We start from the raw sequence: 25,816 nt of genomic DNA on the forward strand, positions 1-25,816 counted from the left end.
CATAATACGCTAGTTCTACAATACTAAATAACTTGAACTTACGAAAAGATAAGCTAGATATTTACATTTAAGTAACTGCGTTGATCTTGTAAGTCAAAAAAGTGAATTAATTCAAAATTTTATTTTTAAAGTATTTATTTCACACACACAAAAATCATCACAACACACACCTTTAAAATCAACTAAATACATTCTGGCATATACATGTATTTTAGTATTTTCTACATACACTAGATACATTTTCATCTATGAATAATTTCCACCATATTCTTCAAAAACAAAACGCAGGGCACATCTAAAATCATGTAAATTCAGCATACACCCAGTTTTAAGTGGCAAACAATGTATCAGTTATTCATCTAAATACTTAATCATCAGAAGCATAATTAGGTGTTAGACTAACATGCCAACACACCCACTTCATATATGAAAACAAGAAACTATGTATGCATTTAAATAAAGCAAATACTTTAAATTCTGGCTTACATTATTCTGGCTTTTCCAGTGAATTAGTAGCAAATATTTCATAGGTCTAAATGCATTGGAATGTAAAGTAATGTAAATATAACACTTGAATAAGTAAGTAATTCAGGACTCTGCAGATCTATCAATCTGCCAGGTACTTCCACAGCTTTAAGGAACTGCCATCTGATGAAAGTCACTGTGGAATACAGTTCTGGCCACAAAAGTCTATAATTCAGTACTACAGCAGAAGACTGTTAAAGCAAAGAAAATTTATTTTATATTCAATAGTCAGAGCTGGAAAAGAATATCTAACTACTGGTTACACAAATGGCATTAACATGTGTTCACCAGCACATTACACACTGAAACAAACTAAAATAAATTCCCAATAGTGTGTAGATGTCTGCCTTTCTATTATGGCCTACCATTGCATAGGAAAAATGCTTAGAACAACTGTATCCTGTTTGGAGCTCCATGCTGCACTACATTCCATTCACATGAGAAAAAGCAGACCAGATGAGCCTTCCCTGAAAGGCATTTTTAAAATAAATCAGCCACAGTCCTTACAACACAATTCAGCTGCTCAGCACACACCATGTTGAAAGCACGCCATTTAAAATGTAACAGGAAATACATGCATCGTTTACATGATTTTTCCATGATTTTTTAATTTAAGACTATTCTGCCCCTTAAGTATTTTTAGAAAACTATCTGCATAAAAATCGGTTTTGTTGACACATTGTGTCTCACAAATAAGAGTTTGCAAACAATAACCATTAATATAACCAATACTTTAATATGATACTGCAAATTTTGTTTAACATAATATTAGCGTCCTGTAGGAATGTCAAGTCTAACATCCCAGCCAGTTAGGGAATTAGGAAAACCACCACAGTTGTTAGAAAATACTTGGTGCTGCAAAAAGGAAAATCAGCATATTTGGATTAAAAATAAAACTGATTAAAAACACTTAGTAAAGTAGGGGTTAGCACAGCATATACAGCCTATCAGCAGCTTTTTATTCTGTATATATTTTTTAAATTACTCTGTTCTAAATGTCCTATGAGAACCGAGTTTTATTAAAAGCTATTTTTTTAAAAACCGTAAAATACTGTTTTGCTACATTTCTAAAACAGAGAACTCTAAAATAGCCCATTCCACGCCCAGTGGAAAAAAAATCTACAACTAAATTAAAGAATTAATTAAAAAATAAAAGAAAATATAAATCTTACTTTGTCCTCGATAGTCTCAATGTACCTTTCTTACAAGTCATGGCAGACGTATGGCTGGTAAATCTCCCATTTGTTCTAGAACAGTGTTTTCTCAGGATATCACCCACCCACACACCGCTTTGGTTTTCAAAAATCAAAAGAAAATGGTTTTTACTCCATCATTTCCGGATTCAGTTGCATCTTTGACACTGAACATGCAGAAAAAACTAAGCAGAACCAAGCCTGGCTGTAAGTATTCGACGAGCAAATACTGTCTCCGTCTCAACCCTGGCACGGAGGCGGATTACAAGTCGGTCTTTGTCATCAACAGTGTGGTGTTAACGACTGAGAAATCCTGCAGCTGAAGCACTACTGCGTCCCCAGATCTGGGTCATGATAATTTTTGCCGAAGCCGCTTACATAACTAAGCAGACACTCCGAACAGACAGCAGCTAGAAATCCACACACACACACAAAAAACCACCTCTCGAACGATACTTCTCTTTGCCTGAAAACACAGTGTAGTGGCTTCCAGCAGCGCAGACACCCAAATGAGAAACCAACCAGCCAGCGAGCCCTTTGCTTAGGGCATGTTGAAAGAAGGGAAGAGGCGGTGCTCTGTAAACTGTAACTAATCCCCCGTCACAGGTGGTGATGGAGTCACTTCCAGCACGAGTCACATTACTGATTACTCATTTGGCTGGCCAGAGAGAGTAGGTCATAATTTTAACTACAAAGCCAGACTAGTGGCGAGACTGACAGCTCAAGTTTACCGTCCTTGCTATACAGCAAATGCAGATCTCAAGTTTTCACTTTCCCGATTTACTTGAAAGAGACAGAGTGTAAGAATACAAATGGTATGCCTTTGGTGTCTGTCTGGCTCCTAAAGGAGAATGTCGATTTGGATTTTAACACCCGAGCCATTCTACAATTTTATAGCAAATTGCTACTAAACAATTCTGACTTTCTAAACTGTTTGAGATACTAAACAACAGCAGTTATTGGATCTAGATCTCAAAACAATCTAATCTTTATTTGTTAGTAAAGATAAGAAAATATTAATAAATACATTGGGCAAATTGCATTTTTACAAACCTGTAACTTTTCTTTCTTTCTTTCTTTCTTTCTTTCTTTCTTTCAAGTCTCATTATAATAAACAATATAAATGGCTTTGGGGCTGCTGATTTTTTTTTAGAAACACATCAGAAACCATTTAGTTTGCTGTGCATTCATTATTATTATTATAAGAGTACCAACAAATTGCTCTAAAACTGTCAACCGGAAAAAAAAAAAAAAAAAAAAGAGGAAGAGATGGGGGAGGAAGGGAATAGCTTTATGTGGGAGAGGTACAGGATTGATTTAAGGTCAATAGGCACTCAGATCAGAAGACTGCAAGGTGAACTACATTCACAGCCAGAGGATTAAACTATACATCTTTTGCTGCCATCACCCCACCTTGCTGCAAGGTAAAATGGATTTGTGAAGTCCAGCAGGGTTTTACTATTCGGTAGCCCTTTAGTAGCATTATATCTCACAATATATGTTAATAACTTATAACTGATGCAAAAGAAAAGGGGAGTTTTAAGTATACCTTTTTTCCCCTCACTTTCTGAATACAACGTCCTAACTGCCCTTAGGTGACAACTTAATAAAAATGTATGTTTTGCTGCTATTGTGCAGGGATTACCAATTTACATTTCTGGTTACAATAAAAAAAATGATACAGATTTTGTATTTGATAATTTCCCATAAATCACTGTAAATTTGAATCTACATGCTTTGTGCTTTTACTAGTTTATTGTTTGCATTAAAAACAAATAATGCACCAGACTTTCCAAGAAGGAAAAAATGTGGGGGGTGCAATATATAATATAAAAACCGTTTCCAAACAAGTTATTCTGAAATTTAGCAATGATGCTTATAATCTACTCTTTGGTTTTAGTTCACATACACAGCAAATAGAAAAAAAATCACAAGGGAGGTTGGGATTGCCAAACATTATTTTCCCTAAATTCTAAACATAAAACAGTGGTACATTCTTTATTTTATGGAAAAAATAAGGCATACAGTTAGCCAAGAAAAATAATATGAAATCAATTATTGACTACCCCTGTTTTCATATCGAATTATTCCAAAGGACAGATATAATGGTGAATCGGAATGCTTTAAACATACAGAGATATGAAACCATAAAATATTAAGTGGGGTTAAAAATTAAAGATGAACTGAAAGGTCTTCTACCCACTAAGGACATTCTTCAGGTCACGGTTTCTTCCACAACAGTACATGATACCTTATAAACAAAACCAGTGTATCAAACCATTATACCTGTACTAGCCTATATTAAAGCCTATATTAAAGCTACATAACTGTGAAGACTACACTTTAATTCAAGGGATCACTTATCCTCTTCTCAAATGTAATTTCAATTTTGGTGTTCCTTGGCCTTCTAGGCCTGCCACTTCCAAATGATAGAATTGGAATGGCTCAACCCAACTGCCACATATGGCAATCAGGTTTTCAGGAATATCAGGAATGCTTCCAATACATTCCTGATACCTGCAGACCAGACAATTGTTTGTCTAATTTCAATATCTAGGGAGATCAATTTAAACAGACTGCATGGACCCCAAATTACATCTTTAACAGGACTCATCCAGGGAAAAGTGATTTCAAGGGGTCTATTAAAATAAATGTGTCTCCTCACAATGAGTTAACGGAATGTGTGTGGGAGTGTTCAGGAGGGATGGATGGTGCCTTTTTCCACCACTGGCAGATGATCTGAGGTGGAAGCTCTCCTAAATATACTTGGTCCTGCCTTAGCATAGGAGGCTGGCCTAGATGACCACTTGACCTTTGGTGATGCTAACTTCACTTGATTTTCCTTCTGTTATCTTTTTTAGAAACACTGCTGCAACTACTTTCATCAGCACCAAGAATGTCATGAGACGAGAAGGCAGTAGAAAATAAGAAATAGCACTTCTTTAGACTTCATTTATACTAGCTTCATACATTTCTTGAGCAGCTCATCAATTCTCTACCACTGAGCAGGACTTCCTTCACTCCTCCCTTATGCTTGAGGGGTAATTCTATCAAATACTTTAGCTCTATGAAAGCACCTCTTATTTACATGACTTGGGATTGTGGGCTCAGCAGCTATACAAAACTCAGGACTTTAGATATTAGCGATATCATCAGTTCTTTCATAGGAAACAGAACCTTCATATCTCCTCAAACGAACAAGAAATAAACAACAGTATTTTGTTTTAAATTATTACTTTTAATTCTATACCTGCATTAAGCTAATACTTTGTGGTCTTAGCCAATGTTAAAAAGCATTTTAGGTCAACCTTTAATAAGATGGTTGTAGTTGTAGATATCCCTTGAGAAAAATATACTGCTACTTCTTTCACTAACTACTTCCATTCATGTAGGCCTCCCCCCCACCTTTACTGAGCCTCTGAGTAAGAGTTCTACTGCTGCAATTTATTTCAGTAAGCGTAAATAACTGGAATATGCCTGTTAGAAAGCATGATATATTTTTGTGATATTTAATTACTGAAATTCTGAACTCTGCACAGTACATCTGTCACAAAGCAGACAATTCTTAATAATATCCAAGACAGGCACTTGTTAAAATATAAATCACAAGGCTGTCTGGAGGGCTGACAAGTTTGAGTGTTTAGACAAAGCTTTATTAATAGACTGCAACTTAATAACAAAGAAAATTAATATCTAGTATAGTAATGCTTTTACACACACACATGAAAATATGTTTTACTAAAAATACATAATTAGAACCACATATCCATGGAATAGTAGTAAAAGATAAATAGTAAACTAATTTCCATTTTAATAATTTTTTTTTGCAGTGTTCTCCGTGAACATCCACTAAGCATGCTAAGGACCTCTATATACTCATGTAGTTAAAATTGGTGCAAACAGCTAAAATAGATCCACTGCACCAATATAAAAAGATTTACACCAGTGTGGCCTCATCATGTAATTTACAGCAATATTTTTACAAAACCATTGATATATACTGAAGACAAAATTAATATTTCACTTAAAACGAGTGTCTTGTAGCATACAATATGTAGGTGACTTGTTTCTGAGACTGACAGAAAATACTAATATCCGAGATCATTGCTGATAAACACCAACTTTTACTCTTGAACACCAGCTTATTTTACAGTGATATACATTATTTCAGCACTTGTTTAAATCAGAGTTTGCTTCATTTCACAATCAGGCATAAACTCTGTCAAATGATCCATACCATCAACTTAAAAAACAGAGCTGTCTTTGTTCCTCGGCACTGCCAGTCCCCATGGAATCAAGCAGTACACAGAACTGCACTTGGCAAACAATCCATGACCTTCAATTACTGTCTTGGCTTACTGCCATAGGATTCATGTATTACTAGTAACACAGTGTACCTATTTTACAGAAAACCCTTCAAACTAGCTTAAAATCTGTGAAGAAAATCCAAACATTCCAGCCGTTAAAGAAAATTGTATCACAATTTGTAACTTCAGCTATTACTAAAAATTGCTTTGGTGTACTCCAAGAACACACCCAACTCTTTTAGTCTGTAACCATGGATATGTGAGACAGTGTATTTTTCAGGTTTTGTGTTTTTAGAATTTTGGTTAAAAAAATATAGGTGAAATAATGTAACAACAGCAATTTCAATTTTACAATTATAGGTGTTTTCTTTCTTTCTTTCTTTTTTTTTTAAGCAGGGAGAACAGGAATGGGAGGGAGGCAGTTTTGTAACCCATTTGATATTTCTCCAAGGTTCTCCAAAGAATCTTTAAACATTCCTTACTCAAAGAAAGCAACATACAACAGTTGCATCTTCAATGCATTTTCTGTCATGTTTGTTCATTCAGGTTCTACCCAAATTTTGAACAATATTTAAATACACCACCACGGAGGGGAATATTTCTTATTGGCAGTGGCAGAACCTCATTCAACTTCTTGGTTGCAATGGAGGGAGAGGAGTCTCAATGGCAAGATGAAGCTCTTATCTACAAGATGTCTGATAGCAAGCAGTGCAACTGTGAGCCACTGGCCTTCAAGTAGGCTACTGGCATAATAGCCAAAAACAGTATGGGCATGAGGAAATTAAAAACATACATGACACCAGGAGGTTTGCGTTCAGGATAAAGTAAAGAAGTTCAGCTGCAATGTGCTGCATATCAACATATATGTATTTATTATTTGCATTGTTGTAGTGCCTAGGACCCCCATTTATGCATCAGGAACCCCTTGTGTGAGGTGCCATACAAACACAGAACAAAAAGATGGCCCTTACCCCAGAGAGCTTACAGTTTAAATATAAAACAAGAGACAATAAACATGTCCAGACAAACCACTAGGGGTGTACATCCTTGACCCAACAGCTGCCTTCAATACAGTCGACCATGCCCTTTTTCATGAAATCTTGTCCTCCTTGGCTTCCATGACTCTGTCCTTTCCTGGTTCTCCTCCTTACCTCTCTCATCACTCCTTCAGTGTTCCCTTCAGAGGATCCTCCACATCCTGTCCCACTTTCTTTGGGGGTTCCAAAGGACTTTGACCTTGACCCTAACTGCATCTCTTTTCCCTCTATCTTTTATTGCTAGATAATCTCATGTGCAAACACAAATTCAACTACCATGTCTATGCTGACCATTCAGATTTCCTGTTTATTTCAGACCTGTCTCTTTCTGTTCAAACTGAAACCTCAACCTATTTCTCTGACATCTCCTTGTGGATATGTAGCTATCAGCTCAAGATCTACATGACTAAAACAGAGTTTTTAATTTACCTCCTTGCTGCTTCCTTTCGGGATCACTATGGACACAACACTATCATTCTGCCAGTCACTTGGGCCAATAACCTGGGTGTCATCTTGGACTCAGACCTCTCTCTAGGTCCTCACTTCCAGAACATATCCAAATCTTGAAGAATCTTTCTTCATAAAACCTCCAAAATAAGGCCTTTCATATCCATCTGACCAGTTAAAACTCTCGCACAGGCTCTTGTATCATGTCTTGATTATTGCAACATCCTTCTTTCTAGTTTTGACTAATGTAATTTTGTCCCATTCACATCCATTCAGAGTTCTGCTGCAAAGATAAATCTTGTAACAGGTCTTTTTCACCATTCTATCCCTCTATTTGAATCCCTACACTGGCCCTCCTCGTCTATTTCACACCAAAGTAAGCTACTTGTCTTCACTTGCAAGGCCCTTCATGACCCATCCTCACCTTACCAATTATCTCTAATTCACTATCAAGATGCTGACTCCTCCCTTTGATGGGATCAAGATTCCAGCCTCCATTGCCCATTAGTTACATTTTTAAATAAGCACCTTAGTGCTTCCTACCATGCTGCCCCACATGCTTGGGAAGTTCTCCATGAATATCTGCCAAACTAATTCATTGTCTCCCTTCAGATTCCTCCTTAAATTTCTCTTTCTGTGATGCCTACAAAAATGGACAAGTTAGGCTGGTGGTGTGCTGAGACCATTGCCTATCAAGCTGACCATAGCCTCATTGTTCTCTTGAACTCCCCCATCCATCTGTTAGTCTGCATCCATTTGTTGCCTTTTGTTTTAAGCTTAGACTGTAAGATCTTTGGGGTAAGGACTATTTTTTAATTTGGTGTTTGTATAGCACCTAACACAATGGGGACCTTGTCTATGACTAGGGCTCCTAATAGCAGGGGGACTAATGCCTATCTTCCACAAAGCAAGCAGAACTCAGTCATGGAAGGAGAGAATGCTTTCTCACACTGTTTTGCCAATGTTCTTCAACCTTCTTTTCTCAAAGTACCCTGAAGGTTCTTCAATCTTTTGTGTCAGACATAAAATTTTAGAAGTGTGGAAACTTCAAATATTATGAGATGTGCTCGACACTCCGGGCACATAGATTATTCTTAGAATATTATCTCATTAGTATTAATACATTATACAGTAATTATAATTGTTATAATGGTATCCTATCTCCACTGGGAAGGGTTTACAGAGCTTTCTGTAGGAACTAAAATCACTGGAGAGAAGTTATTAATGCAAAACCCTGGACAGGTAAATAACTCAACAGGGAATTGCATATACTAGTTTTAACTGAGTTCAAGAGGCCCGGCAGACGAAGGACTATGAATTATATAAAGAGACAGCCTGAGCTGACACAGGGGGGACTCACTCAATCTATCAACTGACATGTATTTAGCCCTCTAGCCCAAGCATTGTAAGTGTGTGCTGTGGTGTTAAATGTTCAGGATTCAAATCCTGATGATGATGCATGACTGAAGAACTGTTAAAACAGAATCTGCTTTTGGGAAGAGATCAGGTTCACCTAAACAAAGAAAGGGAGGAGCATCTTTGCACACTAGCTCGGCAACTTACTGAGAATGGCCTTAAACTGGGTTCAAAGACTGCAGGTGACAAAAGCTCATATATAATTATAAAAAAAGGCATTCTTACCATAGGGTTAAGATGGTGGGACGGGGACATGAAAAGTTACAATAGGGTCACAGGAGCAACAACAGGGAAATCAGTGAGGAAATCCGCTCTAGATCTTAGATGTCTATACACAAATGCAAGGACTATAGAGAATAAACTTGTACTAATATTTCTAGTTATTCCTAAAATATATTATGATTTAACTATCATCAGAGACTTGATGGTATACGTCTCATGACTAGAATAGTGGTATCCAGGGACATAGCTTGTTCAGGAAGGACAGACAGGATAAAAAGGGAGGAGGTGTTGCATTATACATCAAGAATATACACACTTATTCTGAGGTTCAGAAGGAGGTGAGAGGCAGAATAGTTGAGAGTCTCTGGGTAAAGATACAAGGAGTGAAAAATAGGAGTGATATCATGGTAGGGGTCTCCTACAGACCACGAAATCAGGAAGGAGGAGGCAGCAACAGTATTTCTAGAACAAACAACAGAACTATTCAAAACACAAGACCTGGTAGTAATGTGTGATTTTAAATACCCAGACATTTGCTGGAAAAGTAATATGGCAAAACACAAAATTTCCAATAAGTTCTTGGAATGTGTTGGGGACAACTTCTTTCAGAAGGTGGAAAAAGTAATCGGGGACCAGACATTTTAGACTTGATTCCGATGAACAGAGACAAATTGGTAGCAAATCTAAAGGTGGAAGGCAATTTACGTGAAAATGATCATGAAATGATAGATTTCATGATTCTACAGAAAGAAAGGAGTGAGCAGCAGAATAAGGACAACAGACTTCAAAAAAGCAGACTTCAGCCAACTCAAAAGAACTGGTAGGTAAGGTTTCATGGGAAGAAAATCTAAGGAAAAAAGGAGTTCAGGAGAGGTGACAGTTTTTCAAAGAGACAATATTGAATGCACAACTGTGAACTATCCTGATGTGAAGCAAAGATAGGAAGAATAGTAAGTGGCCAATGTGTCTCCATCCGGAGGTCTTTAATGATCTGAAAATCAAAAAGGACTCCTACAAAAAGTGGAAACATGGATGAATTGCTAAGGAAAAGTACACAAGAATAGCAAAAGCATATAGGAACAAAAATCAGAAAGGCTAAGGCACACCTGGCAAGGGACATAAAAGGCAGTAAGAGGGTCTTTAAATATATTAAAAGCAAGAGAAAGACAAAGGAAAGCATAAGTCCTCTACTTAGCGGGCAAGGAAAGCTAATAACTGATGACATCCAGAAAACCGATGTATGCTTATTTTGCTTCAGTCTTCACTAAAAAGGTTCATGGTTACTAGATACTCAGCACAATTAACACTAACAAGAGGGAAGGAATGCAAGCCAGAATAGGGAAAGAACAGGTTAAAGAATATTTAGGTAAATTAGATGTAGTCAAATTGGCAGGACATGATGAAATTCATTCTAAGGGACTTAAGGAACCAGCTGAAGCAATTTTAGAACTGTTATCAATTACCTTTCAGAACTCCTGGAGTACAGGTAAGGTCCCAGAAGACTGGAGGCAGGCAAAGTACCTGTCTTTAAAGGGGGGGGGGGGGAAAACAAAGAGGACATGGGGAATTATAGGCCAGTCAGCCCAATTTACATATCTGGAAAGATCCTGGAAGAAATTAAACAATCAATGTGTAAGCATCTGGAAGATAACAGAGTTATAAGGAATAGCCAGCACTTACTTGTCACAAACAAATCATGCCAAACCAACTTAATTTTCTTGTATGATGGGATTACTGGTCTAATGGACAGGGGGAAAAGCAGTAGGTGTGATATATCTTGATTTTAGAAAGGCTTTTGACATAATCCCACATGACATTCTCAGAAGCAAAAGAGGAAAATGTGGTCTAGATGAGATTACTATAAAATGGGGGCACAACTGGTTGAAAACCATTAGAGTATTATAAACAGTTTGCTATCAAACTGGGTGAGTGTATCTCATGGGGTTCTGCAGGGGACAGTCCTGAATCCAGTACTCAATATTTTCATTAATGTCTTGGATAATGGAATGTACAGTATTGCTACAAAATTTGTACATGACACCAATCAAGGAGCTCATTCTTAGCTTCCTGCTCTGGGGATAATGATACCTACTCTAGATTCAGATTACCAACCATTCTTATCCTGTCTTCCACTTTCCTTCATAGATTCCAAAGACAGAAGGGTCCACTGTGATCAGCCAGCCTGACCTCCTGTATAATGCAGGCCATAGAACTTTCCTAAAATAATTCCTTTTGAACTAGAACTTATCTTTAAAAAAATCAATCTTGATTTAAAAATTGCCAGTGATGGAGACTATCATAATCTTTGGTAATCTGTTCAATTGATTGATTACTCTTACTGTTAAAAATGTATGCCTTCTTTCCAGTCTTAATTTGTCTAGCTTCAACTTCCAGCCATTGGATGTAGTTATACCTTTGTCTGCTAGACTGGAGAGCCCATTATCAAACAGTTGCTTCCCACATAGGTACTTATAGACTATGTAACTAAGTCACCCCTTAACCTTCTCTTTGTTAAACTAAACAATTTGAGCTCCCTGAGTTTATCACTATCAGGCACATTTTCTAATCCTTTAATCATTCTCATGACTCTTCTCTTAACCCTCTCCCATTTATCAACATCCTTCTTGAACAGTGGATAGCAGAACTGGACACAATATTCCAGAAGTGGCTGCTAAATACAGAGTCAAAATAACTTCTCTACTACTATTCAAGATTCTCCTGTTAATGCATCAAAGGATCGCATTACCTCTTTTGGCCACAGTATAACAACAGGAGCTCATATTCAGCTGATTATTCACCATGACTCCCAAATCTTTTTCAGAATCACTGCTTCCCAGGGAAGAGTCCCCCATCGGGCTTAGTCTTTGTTCCTAGATGTATACACTTACATTTAGCATGAATTAACAGGCATGTTGCTTCCTTGTGCCCAGTTTACCAAGCAATCCAGATTGCTCTGTATCAGTGATCTGTCCTCTTATTTATTTACCACTCCTCAATCTTGCGTCATCAGTAAACTTTATCAGTAATGATTTTATGTTTTCTTCCAGGTCATTAATAAAAATGTTAAAATAGCTTAGGGCCAAGAACTGATCCTTGCTAGAACCCATTCAATGATAATTCCCTGTTTACAGTTACACTTTGAGACCTATCAATTAGCCATCTGTTAATCCATTTAATGTATGCCATGTTAATTTTTTTTATCGTTCCAGTTTTTTAATCAAAATGTTGTGCAGTACCAAGTCAAATGCCTTACAGAAGTCTAAGTATATTACATTACCTTTATCAACCTTCTCATCTAAAAAATATAAAGTTAATTTGACAAGACATTTTCCATAAACTCATGTTGTCTGTAATTAGATTACTCTCCTTTATTAATCGAGTCCTGTATCAACCACTCCTTTATCTTATCCAGGATTGATGTCAAACCTACAGGCCTATAATTACTCAGATCATCTCATTTAATCTTTTTAAATACCAGCACAACATTAGCTTTCTTCAAGTCTTCTGAAACTTCCTCAGCGTTCCAAGACTTATTGAAAATCAACATTCATGATTTAGAGAGTTCCTCAGTCAGCTCTTTTAAAATTCTTGGATGCAAGTTATCCAGACACACTGATTTAAAAATGGCTAACATTAATAGCTGTTTAACATCCTCCTGAGTTGCTGTTTGAATGGAAAGTGTCATCCTTATATGATATAACTACATCTGGCTTTTTCCCAAATACCGAACAGAAATATCCATTGAACATTTTGCCTTTTCTGCATTATTATTGGTAATTCTATCATTTCCATCTAGTAATTAACCAACACCATTGTTAGGATTCTTTTTGTTCCTAATATACTTTAAAAACTTCTTTTTATTGTCCTTAGCTCTGCTGGCCAAATATTTCTCCTTGCATCCCTTTGCTTCCCTTATCAATTTTCTACAACCCCTAGCCTCTGACTTATAGTCATTAGTACTGACTTCCCCTTTTCTTCCATTTATTATATAATTTTTTTTATAGCTGCCTTCACTTCCCCTGCAAGCAAAGTTGTTTTATTTTTTAAAAAACAGTATGGCCTTCTTTCTTGATTCCGGATTGTGGCTTTTTGGGCATCTAGTAAAGTGTTCTTAAACAATTCCCAATTATCATTTACATTTTTTTGTATTTAAATGCTACCTCCCATCTGATTTCATGCATATCTGTATTCAACTTTGGAAAATTGAACCTTTAAAAGCACCTTCACCTATCAGGCTCCAAATGTGATTTAATCACCCTCCACCCCCAATACTCCTGCTCAACCTCTGAGAAACTCAAACTGATCCATAATCCCAACAACTAGTTTCTTCACCTTCTTACATTAATTGAACTCTGGGCTCTCATTTTGATTTAGCATCTGTCACTGCCTTCCATTTTTCTCATTCCACAACCTGAAAGCCATTACAGCAATGTTGGGCTTTGCTTTTCATCCTCCCACTATTTCCTGCCTCATCTCACTCCACATCCCTACTCTTTCAGATCTTAGGGACATTTTATTGCCTCATAGTGGCTCTTATTTACTACTCCTCTCAGCCCCTCCTCTCCTTTCTTTCACAGTTTAAACTGATATCACACTTTTTTCCCCTCACCTTTCAGCACCCACATCTTGGGTGACAAATTTCCCCAGCAATGCTAATTATGCTGCTTCTCAGTTCCTCTTGCTAATCGCCCCTGATCTCTAACTTTTCCCCTATATTGTTTATGTGTATGTGTCATATTTATATTGTAAATTATGCATATGTTTGATATATATGTATTTCAACTTGTGCTGTGTTTCTGGGCAACACCCCAGACAGGATGGCAGCAGCAATATGCCTCCTTAATGGCCCATTAAAGAACTCAAATGTAAAATGAACCCAGGGAAAGAATCCAGGGGCTACACCTTACGAGTCACCAGGATTTGCCCAGGTGACCCTTGACTTCATCTTGTTTCTGTGAATTTCCACATACCACATGACAAAGGGACATAAAAGGCACATCTACAACTGAAGCTGTGAAACAAAGGACTGAGACCCATCCAGGTGCTGGATGTACACCAGAGGAACTGTACAAGCCTGCAAACTCCACAATTCTATTGAAAACCTGATATTTTATTTGTGTGAGTGTGTATATATATATATATGGATTTTCAAATCATTTGTATGTATCTGATTTCTTTAATCATATAACATCTTTCGCCCTGTTTCTTTCCTTTTACAATAAATCTTAGTCTTAGTTACTAAAGGATTGGCTGGCAGTGTGGTATTTTGGGTAAGATCCAAACTTGTATTGATCTAGTAATGTGGCTGATCCATTGGGGACCAGGAGAACCTTTTTGGTAAAAGCATAGAGTTTTAACAACTCTTTAGCTGCTAATTGGAAGCCAGAGACTGAAATGCAGTGAAGAGGGTTGTGTATTTTTTATTTTAGCTTCTTGATAACCAGTATGGGGAATCAGAAGCACTGTTTGTGACTGGTTGGGGAGTCTGACTTCAGTGTCACCCACCAGTGCTGGGAGAATCTGCTCTCCTTTTGCAGCCTGCCCTGGTTGGCATTTTCAGGTGGTCTACCCTAGGCATGGACAGGTCACTCCCCCTTCTCTGATTATCTCATGATTCCCTTTAAAGCTGGTTTCAGTCCTGTCCACTCCAATAAAACCACCCCTCAACAAAGGTAACTAATGACCACTAAATCAAAAGAGCACCTATTCCTAATCCTTCTTGATCTACCTACTATCTTGTACATGAGTCCATGAATGATCCTTCTTTTTTGGTTTCAATGCCTCTGTGCTCCCTTGGGTCTCCTCCTACCAGACTGACTGTTTCTTTAATGTGTCCTTTAGTGACCTCTCAATCCCCTTCTCCCACCATCTCTTAGCATTTCTTTAGAGCTCTCTGATTGATCATTTCTTGTCTCTCCGTATTATGAAATTCTTCTCTCCTGAATAATGCATATCATATGTCTGCCTGCTTACCCCTTTCTCCACCTACTTTGTTCCATCCAAACTTCCTGCTTCACCACCCCTTATTTCCCCTCTACCATTCTCATTTTTACACTAATTTGCTGCTTCCTGTTGGTGAAATCACAGCAGACATCATATTGATTTAGATCAACTTCCAGTGAAATAACAGGCATGAATCTGCATCAGATTCTGGAAGTATTTCTGAACAAGAGGCATACCTCAAATCCTTTCTTTGATTTGGCCATAGCCAGTACCAATCAAACAGAGCAAGGGAAGGCACTAAAGTGGGGCCTCCCTAAATGCCATCAAGCAATGGGACCTACAGCAAGCAGCAGAGGATTCACTTGAACATCACACAGATCCTCTTATCCAACGGTTCCCAACCTGGAGGGCGGGACTCCCCGGGGGGATGGGGTGCCAAAGATTCCAGGGGGTCCATGAGGCTTCAGTAATACTGAGGTCATTTAGCCCTCCAAGCTCCACACCAGATGCAGCAGCCTCAAGCTCTGCACCAGCTGTAGCAGAGAAGCAGCCCCCCTCAACCCTACACAGGCCACGTGCTCAGCCGGAGAGGAGCAGCCTCACACCAGAGGGGCCTGGAGTAGCCCCGGCCAACCCGCCAGAGCCCACCTTCATTACCCTCAGTCCAGGGGATGGGAAGAGGTGGGGCTACACAGGACATGCGGTGGCAGCTGCACCAGGGAAGGCTTAGCTTCTTACTCAGGTAAGAATAATTTATTATTATGTATTTTAGTGTTATTATAATTATATGTGTTTATAGGGGTTACATGTGTTTATGGCCAGTGAGGGGGCAGGACGATATTTTACCTAGTGTTAACTAGTGGGGCTTTCACTCAAAAAGGCTGGGAACCACTGAACGGTCATAGTTTGGAGGGTAAAGGGCGGGGGAGGAGGGAGCCACAGGTCCACAACAGGCTACAGTAGTGGCTGCACAGCAATTCTGTGGACAAGGGGAAAACGAGTGCCTCTGTCTTCTTTCCCCACCTCCAGGTTACCACGGCCTAGAATTTTCTGGACGGGGGGGAGGAGCACTTGGGAGAGAATTTTAGCCTAGAAGATTTAAAATTGAGTGTAATAAGCAGCTGTACATATTTGCTAACAGTAGTCAAAATCAGGATGAACTACTGTCAATACTGCTTGAAAGAAGTACTAGTCAGAACAAATGCTTCCCTGTAATGATTGAGGTTTCAAAGTGCTGATCTTTAGATAGTATTTTTATTAAATATTAAAAATTATTACATCAGTATATAAATTGGAAGAATCACTTATGTCTTATGAGCTGGGTTAAACCTTGTTATGTGTTGAGTTAAAACCTCGTTTAAAACTGGTATGTGAACACACCTTTCATTTAAGATTGCTGTGGGGGGCACACTCAACAGAAAGCATAAATGAACTCTGCCCACAAATTAGCACCATGTGGATGGTGGATTCCATTGAATAATGTTTTGACATATGCGTGTGCGTCAAAAATTCTAGCCAGAGGTTAGAGAGGGCAGACAAAAAACTGGCAGAAACTCAAAGGCAGAGAAAGAAATCCAAGCAGGAGCCTGTATGCATGGTGTGACATTGGGAGAAGCCTAGAAAGAGAGCTTTTGGATCTGGGGCTGCATTAAGAGGCTTGGGGCTATAAGCACAGAAGCTATCCCATTTCTGGTTCTTCCTGCATTTGGAGAAGCAATACTTTATACATGCCTTGTAAACAAAGAAGACTGCATCAAAAAAAATACCAGACCTCAATTTCTATTCCTTACTGGAACATCCCCTACATTACCCCAAATTTTAACTAGCCACTTGGGTCAAAAATCACACATGTAATTATAAAGCAAACAAAGATCAATCCATCACTACAGGCTAACATACATTTTTACAAATAAGTGAAATGCAATTATGGAAAGGTGACAGATTTTGAAGTGAATAGTTTATCATGAAGTTTGTATATTCATGTTTTGCTAATATATTTTTACATATTTGTATTATTATTGAAATGAAGTATGTAAAATAAGTTTTTCTACAAATATTTGAGTGTTTACAGGCCAAAGATTTGTAAACTTGTTAAAACTTCTTAAATAAATAAATAAGTTAAAACAACAATAATATATTTGAATGTGAGAGCTTAATGACATTTGACCCATGTTGTCCTTCAAATATATTGGGGACAACCTTTCCCTGTCATGATACTTTTCCTTCCATTAAGATGGCCACCCATGCCTCACTCTCAACTCACACTCTGGCACATAGATTGTTTTTTAAACATTCACCCATCTTTGGGTATTCTCACTTTCTGTTCAACCCCAAAGGCATCCAGTTTCCAGCAATTACAAGGAATGTATAAGGCCCTAATTATTTTCTGTACAAAAAGCAAGACTTCTTTACTTGCAACTATTCCTTGTGAATGAAACTGCACTTTTCTTCTAAAGTAGCCTTTGGCCTCATACAACTAACTACTTACTAGTTTATGGGGTCAGACTAAACTCTGAGAAGATCCTTTAACTTTCCTTACCAATGTTTTCCTCTAGCCTGTCCTCTGGCCACTTTAAAATCACCTCAAGGATGTGTGTCATGGAGGGGCAAAGTTGTCCTGCTAAGTGACTGGCAGTCAGAGCCGATGTGTCACCATGTCCAACTTTCCAGTATAAAAGACAGAAAGAAGAGACAAAGTCCTGCAGAGAGAAATTCTAGGAACAATCCCCTCAGGAGGGAGCTCAGATTCATGCTATTATTAAAAATAATGAAAACTGCAGGACAGGGGGTGTTAGTTTAGACTAACAATCCATTGTGTCAGTGCAATGTTGAAACAGGATTGGAACTTCATCCATTTATACTTTATGTGATGTTCTAAAGCAATTGAGGTATCACACTACGGGGCTCCCCAATAATAGAACATTATCAACTTTCCCCTAACAGAGACCTTTCTGGATAAACACAGGTTTTTCTTGGCAGAAAAACACAGAGGGCAGATGGCATTGTAACTATTTCTCACCCAACATATTTTTTCCTTTTTTATAAATTCACTCATCTTCAAACTGATAGCTGTGAGTATAAACTAAAGTCAAAATCATCAGGATCCTTTTAATCTTTCTTTGGAGACTCAAAGTTCACACAAATATGCTTCACTTCCAAGTTGTTCCACTAAGTGGAAATGTTTCTTATTTCTGTGTTCCAATTCTAGTATGTTAAGAATTATATGAAAAAATTTCACTGGACACTGTATATTGAACCTTTATGATTCTTTCTAAACCTTTGTCCCAAGGTCAGTTTATGAGCCTAGGGAACCTCTTGCTTCATCTGTGCACTATATTAGAGAAAAGATCAAAATATACTTTTTTTTTTACTATGTGAGGAAATTCTAACTAGACCTGTAGTTATACACTTTCCATTATAGAACCTTGTTCTCAGTTATCTATAAAACTTCCTCAAACTTTAACTGCCTGAGCTGAAATTTTCAATGCTAAATGCCTGCATGAGGCTGAGTTAGTTTACTTTAAGGTGTCAGCTAAAAGGGTTCAGCCATTCATCACAGTTTTGCCCAAGTTAAAAAGATTAGTAGAGCTGTTTCATTAAGAAGCTCTACTGCCTTCACGTTTTATAATGGATGAAATTTTGCCCAAATTTGGCTAATTTATAATATAAGTCTCTCAATAATTGCAGTTTGGAGAGGTTTGGTAGAGATTTGTGGGAGACTGGCAGCTAATTCTCCAAAGGTTCTTTCTGTTCTGAGCATGTTCAGTTTGTTTTTTGTAAAAATGTTTTAATTATGTATGCAATATTCCAAATGAATTTTTCCTAGGACTAACACGAGAGACACTACTGCCACAAAAAACATTAATAAATGAAGTAAGGAATCTGCACTGCAGTAGATTGATTCAAGTATCCCAATTTATAAGTACAAAAAAAGGGATTTTCCTTGTTTGACATGAAGCTTAGCAATACACATTCAAGGAATCGTTCAAGCAATGACCAGAAGATAAACATCAAAGGAGGATACATCATTAATGAAATAAGAACTCTGCAGCCAAAAATCACAGATATGGACCCCTGCACATCCTATATCTAAAACTGAAATAAAAGTGTGACTTCCATTTTACAGATTCATAGTTCTGTGTCAGAGATTTCTTTGAGCCTAAGAAAATAATGGATCTAGTTACATAAGCCTTAAATCTCTAATGTGCAAAATCCTCCTTTACCTTTCAGCCATCTAAGATCATTACAACAAATTGACTTAGAAGGGAGAACCTGCAAACAATGTGACCTATTTTGATCAGTGAAGAAATTCAAACGGTGAGTCACACAGCCCTGAATAAAAAGCCTAAAGTTCTCACTACAAACATCAGGTTCTCTTTCTCAAAAACTGGATTGGGACAGAAAGGAGGCAAGATGAATTCCTGATTAATATAAAATGAGCAGATTTTGAAAAGGATGTACAGCTGTCCTTAGAACTACTTTTCTAATAAAAAATAGTAAGTATAAGAGTGTAATAAGAATGTACATTTAATTTTTCCCAGGAGACTGCCAGAATTGTCCTAAATCTCTGAAAAAGGCAAATGTATTCGAGCTTACCTGCAAGTTTTCTTTCTCTGAATAATAAGATCCACAGATCCAGCCTACTGGAAAGAAAGGGATCAGCCAAAACAGAGAAGGAAACTGACATCCAAATTTTTTAATTTATTTCATTCAGGGAAAAGATTCACATACTCCACAGTAAGAGTTGTTGTTTGTTTCCCCCTTCCCTCTCCCCGCATACAGTTAACACAATCTCTAATTTAGGAAAGTAAGAGAGAATTATCTTGGCTGTGGAAATTGTCTCAATTGCAAGGAACTTCCAGTGGCAGAGCACCTTTCTATTACCAATGACAGCCTGGTCTGATTCTGCCCTCAAGCTGCAAGCAGACTGGAGTATCCATTGTAATATATGTAATGTAATATATATAATGTATGTGTACGTTAAATTGATGATTAAATATTTATTTGCAAAGAAGAAATGGACACCTTTATCGTCAGAGAAAATCTTACATTCAATCTCTATGTTCAAAGGCACATCCCTCTTTTGAGGACGGCAATGCACTCACCCTGCTGAAGGACAGAGGACTAACAATCACAAACAGTCAGCATAAGAGCTTTTGAGTCCTCATGTGCGCTTCAAGGAAGTACATAACTGTTCCATCATAAAAGTTGATACAGCCTTTAAAAACAGAACTATGGCACAGTTTTTCTTATCCTCTATTTCCAAACAAAATGAAAAGGGGGTGGGTGTGTAATACAGAGGCTCCCATACTTTTTAAAAATTATTTATTTTGAATGAATTTTGTACTTGGTTAAGAGGATATGCTTCAAGATAATGGGCTTAACTATTACTAATTAACTAGTCATGAATAAATAAGGAATTAGACAACCATTTACTCAATTTGTTATATTTAAGAGCTCTCAAACAAAATCAGTTAAGATATCAGCAATACTACCAGACATCTCTGGCTTTTAACTCACTGTGGGGAAGAATAAAGAAAATATGAAATACCAAACACAGATTTTTTTCCACCTCATATTCACTACTTTTCTTTCCCTCTCATATCCATTACTTCATATTAGGTCACTGCAATGATGTTTAGAAAGCTGAACTTGGAAATGAAAAAAAAACATTTTTAAGTAGACATGTTGAGTGAAGACTACTCTGATGTTGTTGCTTTTCACAGTACTATTGTGCCATTTCTTTCACCATTACATAGCTCCCAGATTGCATCTATCAAAAATATTCCAAAGGACCCTAGAATCACTCACCTTCTCCTAAATTTTGGATTCAAAGACTCCAGCAGTTCCTCCACTATCACCTCCTGTTCCACTGTTTATTTCTATTTCAATTTTAATGATAGGCAGCTCAGTAGCATACTGGGGGAGGGAGGACCCCAGACGCCAGCCTGCAGGGGGGTGCTGGGCCAGCCCTTCAGGACACGCAGTGGGGAGGGGGAGACAGAGACACAGGAGGCTCTCAGGGGCACCCCTCAGAGCCTCCTCCTCCCAATTCCCCCATCATAAGGGGCCGGCCCAGCGCTGCTGCCTCCTCTCCTCCCCCTCCCACTTCACCCCCCCAGTGCATCGTGTAGGGCTGGCCCAGCCCCCCTTCCCAGGTTGGGGGATGTGGCCACCCCAGCCGAGCTGGAGCTGGTGCTGGGCTGCAGCAGGAGAGGGGGGTGCTGCGTGGCCGGAACCAAGCCTGCATTTGCGCCACCCCCCGAAGCCTCACCCCCCCCACCCCGGTGCAGGTACAGACACCTCCCCCTCCCCGGGGCAGTTGGGGGGTGGCGCCAGGCCCCTTCCTGCCCTGGGCAGGGGGCGTGAGGCCTGAGGGGGAGCGCAAATGTAGGCTTGGCCCCTTGGCACTGGAGGCCCTTGGTATGCCATTGAGGCAGATACTCTAATGCAGAAAAACAATTCTACTGAAGTAGGTTGTGCCTCCCAAAAAGTTGGACTGCAATGAAAGCTGGCCATCTATTATGCTGAATTGGAAATGAAGTTGGAAACTACTTGTTCACCTCCCTATATTGTGAAGGCACAACCTATTAAGAATTTATCTTACTAGCACAAGGATACCTTAACTGCATTTCAGATAAGCTGGTTTTACATCATGACAATCTGTAGGGAAACTACTTTAAATGATGCAAAGCAAACCACAAAACATAAGAGACGAAAATAACCCATGAGAGCTGTAAAATTACCCAGAACAGGTCAGCACTGAATAGAATGCTGACTTATGCTATACTATGATTATATTATATATCTTAACATTCACTCTCATCATGTAATTCAAAATCATGAAATCTAACTTTACAGTAGCCAATAAAAAGAAGTTAAAGACATGTAGTTATTTAAAACCTTTTCAAATTTTAGTAAGCATTTAAATAATTTTTCCTATAGCTATAATTCTTTTAAATAAATCGTCAGATTTTTCTCATTTATAATTTCCTCCTTAACTCCAGGTTGGTAATTTTATGTTCCAATATTTTTTTGATCCTTGCTTTCTTATACACTGTGACACAATTAAAAAAAAAATCTTTTAAATTTTCTTTGAAGGACAGGCATGTATCTCTTTGAATTCTAGAAGATAATGTAATAAATGACAAAGTATATTTCACCTTTACCTTAAGAATTACTTCACTGGATTCTGTACACTAGCCTGCAGGCTGTGGTTGCATGTTGGGTGAAACATCACTGAAACTGATGAATGTAAATGACATTCATTTAAGACAGCTGTAAGAAACAGTTAAGCTCCTTGGTGAAACAGCAGCATCCTCCATACCATAACACAGGTACCTATCACCACCCAAAACAAAGACATGTGAAATTGCTCAGGAATATGAACTATGTGAGAGAGGGCCTTGGATCGATATTGTTTTTAGTAGATGGAGTTGGGGAAGAGGGGAAGGGAGAGAAGCAGAAGAAACACCAAAGAAACTACCTGATAAAGCAGAAAGCCAGACACAACCTGGACAAGCACTCAGAACGTGGACCTGGGAATAGACTAGAGAGAACTTTTGGTCTGAGTGTTAGCTGAAGGGAACTTGGAGCTGTAAGCAAAGAACTATCTCCTGTTTGATTCCTCCTGTTTTCAGAAAAACAGGATTGCATCAAAGATACTCTGCTCCATCATTAATTTCTCTTCCTAACAAAAACTTATAGGGCCCCGAAATTTGGTTAAATGTTCAGGTCAAAGGAGGTAACACTGGTTCTTTTAGGGTTAAATTATGGGTTAAGAGCTAGAGTACAAAGAGGCTGAGGCGAGGGGAGAAAAATCATATTGACATCCAGCCGCTGCGGAGAAGAGTATTGTACTGTGTAAGACATAACACCTCCTGACACAAGGAGCAGGGCCAAGTCATGCAAGGGGCACAGTTATGGCCATTTTCCTCAATACACCACCTTTGGGGAATGTGTGCATGCACACACACACACGCACACACACAAAACTCCATTCCCCACAGCTTTTACTTCCTATCTAAACATGAAACTCAACAGCTTCTTGCATGGTTGTGCTGGAGAAGTGCCCTTTTGACTTTCTCTGATGCACCTATGCAGAGACGACCATAATTATACCATATTTTCTTAGACTTACAGTTAAGGATACTGAAAAGGATAGAAAATAAGACAGAAAATACCATAATGCCACTATATAAAGCCACGGTATGCCCAACTACCTTGAATACGGGATGCAGTTCTGGTTGCTCCATCTCAAAAAAGATATATTAGAATTGGAAAAAATACAAAGGACAACAAATATGATTAGGGGTATGGAACAGTTTCCATATTAAGAGAGATTAAAAAGACTAACTGTTCAGCTCAAAAAAGAGACGACTAAAGGGGTGCTGTGGAGAACGTGAATAAGGAAGTGTTATTTATTTATCCCTTCACTTAACACAAGGGGTTGCCCAATTAAATTGATAGGCAGCAGGTTTAAAAGAAAAAGGAAAGTCCTTGTTCACACAATGCACAGTCAGCCAGTGGAAGTCATTGTGAAGGCCACAAGCATAACTGGGTTCAAAAAAGAATTAGGTAAATTCATGGAGAATAGGTCCATCAATAGCTATTAGTGAAGCTGGTCAGGGACACAACCCCATGCTCTTGCTGTCCCTGAGCCTCTGATTGCCAGAAGCTGGGACTGAATGACAGGATGGATCACTTGATAATTGCCCTGTTCTGTTAACTCATTCAGAAGCATCTGTCACCAGCCACTATTGGAAGACAGGATACTAGGCTAGATGGACCACTGGTCCCAGTAAAGTCATTTTTATGTTCTTAACTTCATCTTGCCTTTTTGAATGACAGACTCATTACAAAATTTGGCTTGGGTGGGAAGGCCAGACCCACTGTACTTTTTTCCTGCTGCAATGGAGTCTTCTTTCAGAGTGGTATGGTGTTGGCAGTTCACAACCAATTTATAATTTATAAGGCTGTATGCACAATCAGACAGATATAATGGCAATAGTTACCCTTGAGTCACATTTCAAGCTTTTCATTGCAACTATGAGATCCTAAATCTTCATTTAAAATTTTAATGCCCTCATCACAAGATTCCAAAAGGGGGACTCACAGGCATGAGCCTACTGTGTCTATGCCTTAATACCTCCTTGATCTAGCATGAACACATACAGTGAGGCAGTAAGTTTGGAAGAACTGTTTCAACTCCACTAAGAATTTCCCAACAGTTGAACCTGTTATATTTTAACTCACAGAACGAACTTGGGATAGGTCTGTAAGAAATGCTTTCTAAATCAATCACAAGCCCCAAGATGCACATGGATAGGTGTTATAGAAAGACAACAGAACACTTTGTGTGGTGTGTTTGCTGAATGTGCTCAAGAAGTTTCAAGCAGCTGCTGTGCACAACTGATCAGATGACTCCTTTTTCATGTCAGAAACTTCAAGAGTCAGTAGGAGTCTGCAACGCAATTCCTAATCTGTTTGGCTACAGTGAAAGAGAAATCTGGAAGCTCTTTTTAGGATAGTCTCCACTAAGAAGCTAAGAGGATATCATATCATGGTTGTGCACAAGAGTGAAGAACAGTCTATTTGTCTCACCCATAATATCCTCAAAGTCCCAACAAATGAAAGCACACTCTGGGTAGTAAACAATTTTGTGAATCTTCATTGTCTATACTTAGTTGCAGAATTAAATATTAGATGCTGTGAGGAATGTCCAGTCTATTTCTCAGGTAAGACTGCTAAAATCTGGATGGGATTGGATTATTTATGTTGTGTAAGAACTATGTCTGGTGATTGCAGTCTTTCCTGCTTGAATTTCAGACTGTGTTCATAATTAAGGATCTATCAATACTTGAGAGTACTGATTTATGACATGCAAATTGGATCCATATTGCCATCCGAGAACATCCTATGTGGAGATGTTAATTGGAAGAGTTTGTCAACACTTCACTTTGGGAAGGCCAGATGCCAGTATTTTCTTAAATAATAGATTGTAAAAGCCTTTGCTCAGGAAACCATTTCTTGGTGCTGAGAGCATCATATTATTGTACAGTCCTGAATTACCCATTTTAATGTAAGATTAAGAAGGTTGTGGTATGGCAACTCAGGCAACACCTGGAGTTCTGATATTTCCTGATTCCCTGTCAGAAGCTTACTTCAGGTATGGCATTGATTCAGAGAAGGTAGTCATCTTGTTGGTTAATAATCTCCTTTGGTGTCCTGACCATTCTTCTACCTTTATCATCTGCTTATGCAACCACTGATCACATGGTATAGTTCATATGCATGCTGACATTAATTGGGACACAGTTATTCCTGAATGGCTCCACTTTCTCTTCAAGAGGCCCTGAGTGTAGTATTAAACTACTGTATGTCTATTCCAAGAGCTCTTTCACGTGGAGTGCCACGAGTTTCTATTTAATCACCCCTCCTCTTCAATATGTATATGAGCCTGTTAGTGAAGATAGAGAGGCAGTGCAGACTGCAGTGTGCCTTCACCTCTAGGTCTCATAAATCACTCCTAGATGGTGGAGTTGGGAGGCTTCCCTCAGCATCCAGTAGAGATTAAGATTTGAAAGACAGCTAGCTCAGGGAAGCTCAGCCTTAGTAAGACAGAGGTCTCATTTACTATCTATGAGAAAAAGGCAGAGGAATTGGTGGAAGCAACAGTTCAGACTCAAACAGGAAGATGATGTTATTTTTTAAGGGTCAGGTTCCC

General features: G+C 38.5%; 1 protein-coding gene across 6 annotated transcripts in view; it reads right to left on the minus strand.

Annotated features, from left to right (window-relative positions):
- JMJD1C (jumonji domain containing 1C) overlaps nucleotides 1-25,816 on the minus strand; it is a 306,160-nt gene that overhangs the window by 108,480 nt on the left and 171,864 nt on the right. Inside the window, exon 1 of one of the 6 annotated variants that reach the window (XM_067552589.1) lies at nucleotides 2,161-2,180. The exons of 4 other annotated variants lie outside the window; for them this stretch is intronic. The gene's annotated coding sequence lies outside the window, so the exon portion shown is untranslated. One more of the 6 variants, XM_067552588.1, reaches the window with a different exon arrangement.

Source organism: Emydura macquarii, unplaced genomic scaffold (assembly GCF_026122565.2).
Source record: "Emydura macquarii macquarii isolate MOO-44397 ecotype Brisbane River unplaced genomic scaffold, CSIRO-AGI_Emac_v2 contig_1390, whole genome shotgun sequence".
Taxonomy (NCBI): Eukaryota; Metazoa; Chordata; order Testudines; family Chelidae; genus Emydura; species Emydura macquarii.